Here is a 7,378-nt window from a genome sequence, read left to right on the forward strand (position 1 = left end):
AAGAGCTATCGGGACAATACAAGCGACAGGTTCAGCGGCGCCTATCTTCCCAGCAGTTCATTCGGGCTCTGGGTTTCTGACCGAATACAACAAAATGGCAATATAGTTGAACAAAGTAAGCAGCGATTTGGAGGCAGGGGCATGCGGGTCAAGGCCAGTTGCTACAAAGTAAGCGGCGATTTGAAGGGAGGGACATGCGGGTCAAGGCCAGTTGCTCTTTTGTTTAACTGAGGCAACGCCAGAGAGAGATGGGCTGTGGGCGAGGTGAACCACCTTGCTCTTACATAGCTAACAAGGATGGTTTGTGTCTTCTCCTTTCAGAGATTTCTCCTTCTCAGTGGTTTTCATTTTTAGACATCCATGGTGCACCTTCTGAAAACCACATACCACATCTAGAGGCTATATCCGAATTCTTATTTAAACTGCACAGCACTGTTGTCGACGCCCTGGTTCCCGAGTTTAGCAGCTGTTATCTCTTTGCTTAAGCTACACTCCTAGCTTTTCCCCACGACACTACATCTCAGTTCCAGCTTTTCTGACAATGTTCACGAAACCGTTTGTCGGAATAAGCTAGTAATCCCGCTACTCATGAAACCTAACTAATCCCCTGGCCCCAGGCTTTCCAGTGCTCTTACTTCCCCGCCCTTTACTCCCTTATCACCGGACCTTTCTCTCTAATCCAGCACCATCGCGAGCTTTAATCATCGATTTATCAACATGATCTACCCAAAGCTCTTCCTGAAAACTGCTTGCATACGAATAAAACCCACCTTCTACACCTAAAGATATATAATGAGACTGCATCATTTTTGTCAGCTTTGAATCCTGATTATTTCACTGTTAGGATCTGCCTTTTTCTTCTCTGAGGGGAGCTTCATAGCCTCCCTGTATAAGATATCCGTTCATGGTCCTAGGGTAGAAGCATGGCGGCTCATAAAAATCTACACTTTCTGGCCTTTTTTGAATCAACTACGAAGCTTCACAAGTTCTTTATGGCAATCTCTTGTTGTCTTCATCTCTCTTTGTGACCAACGCCAGGTGCAAAGTAGTGAGGAACAGCAGTACCAGGAGTGGCTGCACTCCAACCACGCCTGGAACAACGGAGAAAGGCACCAAGGCCCCTTATACACTGCCCCCTAAAAATACCATATTTGTTTTCTTCTTTTGGCAGAAAGCTTAAAATGATGCAAGGATTCCAAGCGCCATGGTTGTACGAGGCAGTTAAATAGCCCCCGCTTTTCGGTGGTCGTCAGTGCTGTACCCAACTTTAGTTCCTTTGTACATACAGACGGAACGGAAACCTGCTAGATGTACGATGTAGTTTCTTTTGGTGGGAGGGTGCTTCTGTTTCAGGTGCACACTTTGTTTTTGAAATTTCAGTACTTCCAGCTGTATTTTCGGTAATAAGCTGCTCAAACAATGTGATGGTTGTTAGTACCATGAAACTCGCCTAGGAAACTCTTCGTTGTTGCTTCCAGAGAAACACAGCGGTTCAAGAAAATAAAGCTGCGAGTACATGTATACAGATGAGCACCCTCAACTATGGGCAAAAGATTCTTTATATTATCGACGGAATGGTTCCCTGAATCTATGTTTTATTGTTTTACATACTTGAAACACGAAGAACACAGTGAGAATGACATAAGGTGACAGCACAAAGGCTCACTTGAAAGCTTGAAGATAAGACGTTGAGGAACCCTTACATGGGTCCATTGTAGAAAAAACGTTCTTAAGTAAAACGTAATGTTGGGAATTTTTTACATACCGTAGGTGCTATCATTCGCCACAAATTTGTGGTATCTCGGAGTTAATGTGGCTGGCCGTGCGGTAGTTGCAGCTTACACAACAGATGCATGGACATGCCGAACAGTTTGCTGAGGCCCTCAGAAATTACAGGGACGATGTTACCGGTGTTGAAAAACCGGTGTACGGGGATGCTCAAAGACTAGAGAAGGGCATACACTTTATATGTGCCTAAAAAGATGCATTCCAAATTTTGTTGGAAACGGCGGCACACTGCTCGAGACCTTTAAAGATGGTGAAGAGTAAACTCCAGCAGCCAGAAAAGCGAGTTCTCAAAGAAAGACGGCGCCAAGAAATACAGCTATGCATTGTTCCAGAGCGGAAAACGTTCGCGTCTGCGCCACACTACAGACTCCGGGTATGGGAACATGTATGGTATTTCATTTGTCTTTGCTTGCTCGACACCCTACATGTTACGTGCCGGCGTTGGCACTTAACTCAGCACAAGAGGAGGTTGCTACGGTCCTCACATCAACGTTTCCTCCGACGTCCATGGCACTGCATACCACCCTTATTTCAGTGACAGGGGTTTGGCCTCAGTTGATTACGTCAGCAGAGCTATCACTCATTACCACTCCTTATTACACTTAATAGCGCAGTACGCATCGGTACTCTTCGGACAGTTTGCCAAGATATGATTCTTGGAGGACTCGGTATTTGTAGTCTTATTTGCAGTCCCCTAATTCGTTACAAGCATAGTGTAAAACACAGCTTTAATTTTTGTTTTTAGTTTTGACATCAGTCTGTGTGCCTGTATCTGTGCAGTTGGTTGAGTGTGTGGCTGTTTGCCTTTGCGTAATGTCTAGTAAAAGTAAATGCAGTATGACCTCTGGAAGGTTTGACTTCCTACTCAAAAGCGGCTTGTCACGAGCTCCTCCCCGGTAGGATACCTAATTCTGTTGCCAATAGAAAAGACGCACAGATAACGGGCAAAACACAAGTGACACGTATGCCAGTACAAGACGCTATGTGCAGCACTAAAACCTGCCAAAGGGAGAAACACCACGCTCAGCTGGAGACATTCACAATCATGCCAGAAGTTTCCTTATTGCAGCACTACTCACACCAAAACTTAACCGAAAGCCAAAAAGGCATTGTTCCACCCTAAAGTACAGCTACACTAACTCACAGACAAGCACGTGAGGAAGATAAGCACAGGAGCGAATCTTCCTCCTCTAACTACGCTACCGTTTCCGCTCCCACTCTACCACAATTTCAAATTCTCGTACACTCAAATGGCACACCAACGAAACGCGCATCCTGTGGCAGTGTCCACGGACTTACGCCCTCCTCCGCATTCAAGCACATTTCAAACTGCCGATGGCGTGCTGAGGCTGTCGACACAACGAACCAGAGTTATTGGCTCGTACAGCTAGAACACGACCACTTAACAAAGTATTCTTCATCTTTACTCGATTCGTAAGCCCCTAGCCCCTTTGCGCATTGTCCCGGGCTTCACATGTGATTCTAAAAAAGGAAGAAAACAAAAAAACTTATCTGTAAATGTGATTTGGCGCTCCAAAAAGAGGCTGGGTGGCCCGAGTAATTCTCCAGCCGTGTCCCTATGCGGCCCTAATACATATCCGGCTGGTGCATGTTCCACTCCGTTGCGTTGAATCTGCATTTCAAGACTTCTTCTCGCGGCAAAGGGAATTTTTGCGCGAGGGGCCAATGCATGGTCGCGCGTGGTTGCACTTGTGAGTGGCACTGTGTAATGCTCCCTCCTTGCCTCCCTAGGAGAACAGCCTCTTCGCGCCGCATTCAGATAAATCTGCAGCCAAGCATTGCAAAGAAGCAGTGCGAACCGCTACGATGACCGCTGGTGGCGTGCTTTGCGTATTGCATAATTAATGGACGCATAGCAATCGCCGTCGCTGCCTCGCTTACGGGGTGGACGAGTAAATGGCTATGCTTAGATACGTGATGGCAAACCGAAAACTGGTCCATCTCCGGTAGTTCAGAGATTGAGAAATTTCTTTTCAACACATGATTATTCCGGAAGTTTTCAAAAACAGTAAACTCAGGTGATTTATATGTATGTTGCCATTCGTAGCAGTGGACGCATCATCACATCAACAAGTTAGTGCCACAAATCGAACAATATGTTGGCTTCATTGGCTCTCCACTGCCGAAATAAATGTTTTCAATGTTCAAAATATAGTCGTGCAGTGGGTACGCCAACAAACTAGTGAAGGTACCTCTCTAAACGTACTGCTTAAAACCCATAATTAAAATTCGTGCAGCATAGGCCGACGAGACATTTTACGTCGGAAAACTGTTGCGAAGCAAAAATTGTCAGCAACCGAAGCAGAAAATATGTTGCTGACTGCTTTGAAGCTGGCAATTATCATAGAAAGCGCCAGAGGAGGCACATGAGACGTGTCACATTGAGAGCTGTGGTGCTATTCGAGGAGGCCCGAGACTGAGCGGAACTCAGGAGACACGAGCTCTGGCGACGCTCGGCTGACAGTTTTTGACCATCCGCTCCGCTTTCTACGGCCCGCGCAGCACAAACAAAGCGTCAGCAGAGAAAGGCTTTTAGCTAAGCGATAACGGCATCACCCCCGACTGGGAATCATTGGCGTCACTGGTCGTGCCCTGTGCGTGTGTAAAGCAAAACGGCATCCAACAGGAAATATCGGAATTTATATTTTGGTCACTCAAATAAAGCACAATACCTTGTTTATTAGTTTATTTAACCTTTTCTGTATAATGTAGTCACTGGTACGGTATAAAGCGCAAAACACCTGGAAGATTGGTGCATGCGAATCGCATGCGACTGATCGTTACGCGAGTCGCCACGACTAGTCGTACGCGTGAATTTGATGCGCTCGACACATGTACAGGCGGGGACTTAATTTTGCAGACCACGCGAGCGCGTGGCAAAAGCCACCGATGCGGGCTCTGTAGGCCCGGCGCCTGTTGTCGAGACCCGCGCGGCACGCATGCGCGTCCTGTTCCACTCGCAGGCACGCCGATTTTCGCGCTTCCTGCAGCGGTGCTGCAATGGTCACTCAAGCACCGCATAGGGACCGGGCAGCTGTACGGGTGGCGCCGCCACTCGGCGCTCCCCTCGTCACTGGAATGAGCCGGTGTATTGGACTACACAGCCTCCTGTTGTTTTTGTCGTGTTTGCTTCGGTGCTTTGAATGTTTTGGTGGTGTTGTGAGCGGATATGTGCGGTGAAACAAAGTCTAGACAGATGTGTTGGGTTCTTAGATGCAGTAATGAGTACGTAAACTTGGACGCTTCTAAAGTTTGGTATCGGCTGCAATGGCATGAGCACATTTTGCAGCGATCTGCGCTTGGCTACACCCGTTCTGACTACGAATAAAACTAATCTTCGTAGTATTATTTTCTTCTTAAATGCACTAACGGCTACGCAAACTTATTGGATGCTTGTAAGGTTGGGAATGGGCTACATTGAAACGAGAGCTTTTTGCAGCGCTCTCCGCCTAGCTCCGCGCGATCTGGGTAGGAATAAAGCTATTAGCAATATTACTATTCATTTCTACCACTTTAAATTATCTTCACTGGTTTCAATGACTACGGTTTCCACGACAGCCTTAGCGCTGGGGTACCTCGATACGTGTGCTTTAAATAGAAAGGCACCTGCATACGAGATGAATTGCCGTGTAGCCGTAGAAATGTTGCGGTAGTTTACACTTTCTGTAACCGTGAGCTTTGTGACTCCGGTTTTGGTGAGCGACACTGTGACAGCATGGGAGCCTGAAAGCCGAAGTGGAAATCCCACATTTGTGGTTGTCATTTTATCAAGAGCCAAAGTAATTCACCAATTTAAGAGTCCAAGCTACAAACCATCCACCATCCCTCCTTCGCTTCCCGTTTTACCATCTGCGTAGAATAAAGGCTGGCACCGATAGTTAAAAGATGTGGAAGCGTTAACGTCAGCCGGTGTTTTTTAATTCGTAAGTATTATTCACAGAGTACCTAAAAAAATCGTGTAATGCCTGGTGAATACACCAAAAACGCGCGATTAGTTGCCTCAAATATGAGTGCATCAGCCCGAGTCCTCCAGCACAGACACATTTCCGACACGCTGGACAAAGTTTAGATTTGGAGAGGGGGTCATGGAAGTTCAAAATTAAACATCAAAATCATTTAGCCCTCCGTCTAATGATTATGATGGCTGAGCGCAAAGCTTTCTTCCTGCGAAATCGAATGGGAAATGGTCAAAGTCAAAGACGCTGCGATCAAAAGACCGAACTGCGTGCTGGTCCAATTCGACGCTCAACCAGTAAAAGTTTAAATCCGGAAGGCAACCAAGGAAACCCATACGATAGAGCTTTGAGATAAACCCTTATCGTCGTTAGACGAAGGTGTGCATTATTTTTCAAGCGTAGGTGGCAGCTTGTAAACCGACCGCAGCATTCAGTTGTGAAGCTCAGTACAGATTTCCGGCACCCTCCTGTCTTGCGTCCTTCAGCCACCCAGGAATTTGTTTTTTAAAAACCATTTACAAACTAGCCAGCAACCATGGCAATTCTTGTAAAGCAATGCTTCTTCGCGACAAGCAATAACGTTCTACTATCATGCGCTATTTATTCTATCAACGATTCCGATTCCCGATGGCTGTAGTAAGAGAATTTCTGTGAAATTAAACACGTTTCAGCCGTAGGCAATGAAGTTACGGAAGCGTCGTCCATCACAATTTCTGTTTTGAGGTAAATCTTAGACGACACCCCCAACTTTGTCTTTCGCTTGTGCACGACGTCGACGCCATTTAGTCATCAACTGCCCAAGGCCAGCGCCGCAGCATTCCTAGGTCGGTTGCACACACCGGCTTTGTGGGAGCATTTAGCTGCAGTATACTCCTCGACACGCGAAACTGCATGCAGGCATAAAAAGATTGCATGAAGCAACGAACTTTCACTTCCAGCTTGACTTCCAGCTTGGCGCATTGAGCGTTGTTGCGGCGTAAATCACACACATGGCATGCCTCGTAAACGTCACATCCACGCTTAAGATTTACCGATCTGAAAAATGCACGTGGGGTTACGTACGCTTTGCAATCCGCACCGCAGAAAAACGACAGAAAGCCATGCACAGTTACGTTGCCCTGACCGCCACCGGCATTCCACTGACGAGCGGTTCGCCACGGGCGGCGCTGTTCGCTGAAGCGACGGTGGAGCCCTACAACGGCCGCCTGGTTCCTATTGACGGTATTCGTTGAAAAGTTTAGCGGTCAATTTTTTTGATTGGCAACACTGGAAACGGCCACAGACATGGCCGATGCGCCACGGACACGGCGCAGCCTGGGCCACTGCGGCCGCACGCCGAAGAAAAAAAAGACACCGGCGTGGGTCATCTGCTCCGTTCCAATCCGATTCTAAGCTGTGGCGCCAACAGAGATGTTATTAATGGCACTCACAGTGAACTCGACACAATATTTTGTGTGCGGCGAAGAGTTTGTAACGTGAAACGCAGTCATTTGTTTCACAGTCGTGCTTAGCACGGACAAGTGCCGCCATCCCGCGGAGCCCGACGTAACGAACGAGTGACGGCGCACTCACGTGGCTGCATGCAGGAGAAGAGGGGTGCCTGATCTGCGGGC

Source organism: Haemaphysalis longicornis, unplaced genomic scaffold, assembly GCF_048455015.1.
Source record: "Haemaphysalis longicornis isolate Haplotype H1 unplaced genomic scaffold, Haemaphysalis longicornis Haplotype H1 scaffold_3, whole genome shotgun sequence".
Lineage (NCBI taxonomy): Eukaryota > Metazoa > Arthropoda > Arachnida > Ixodida > Ixodidae > Haemaphysalis > Haemaphysalis longicornis.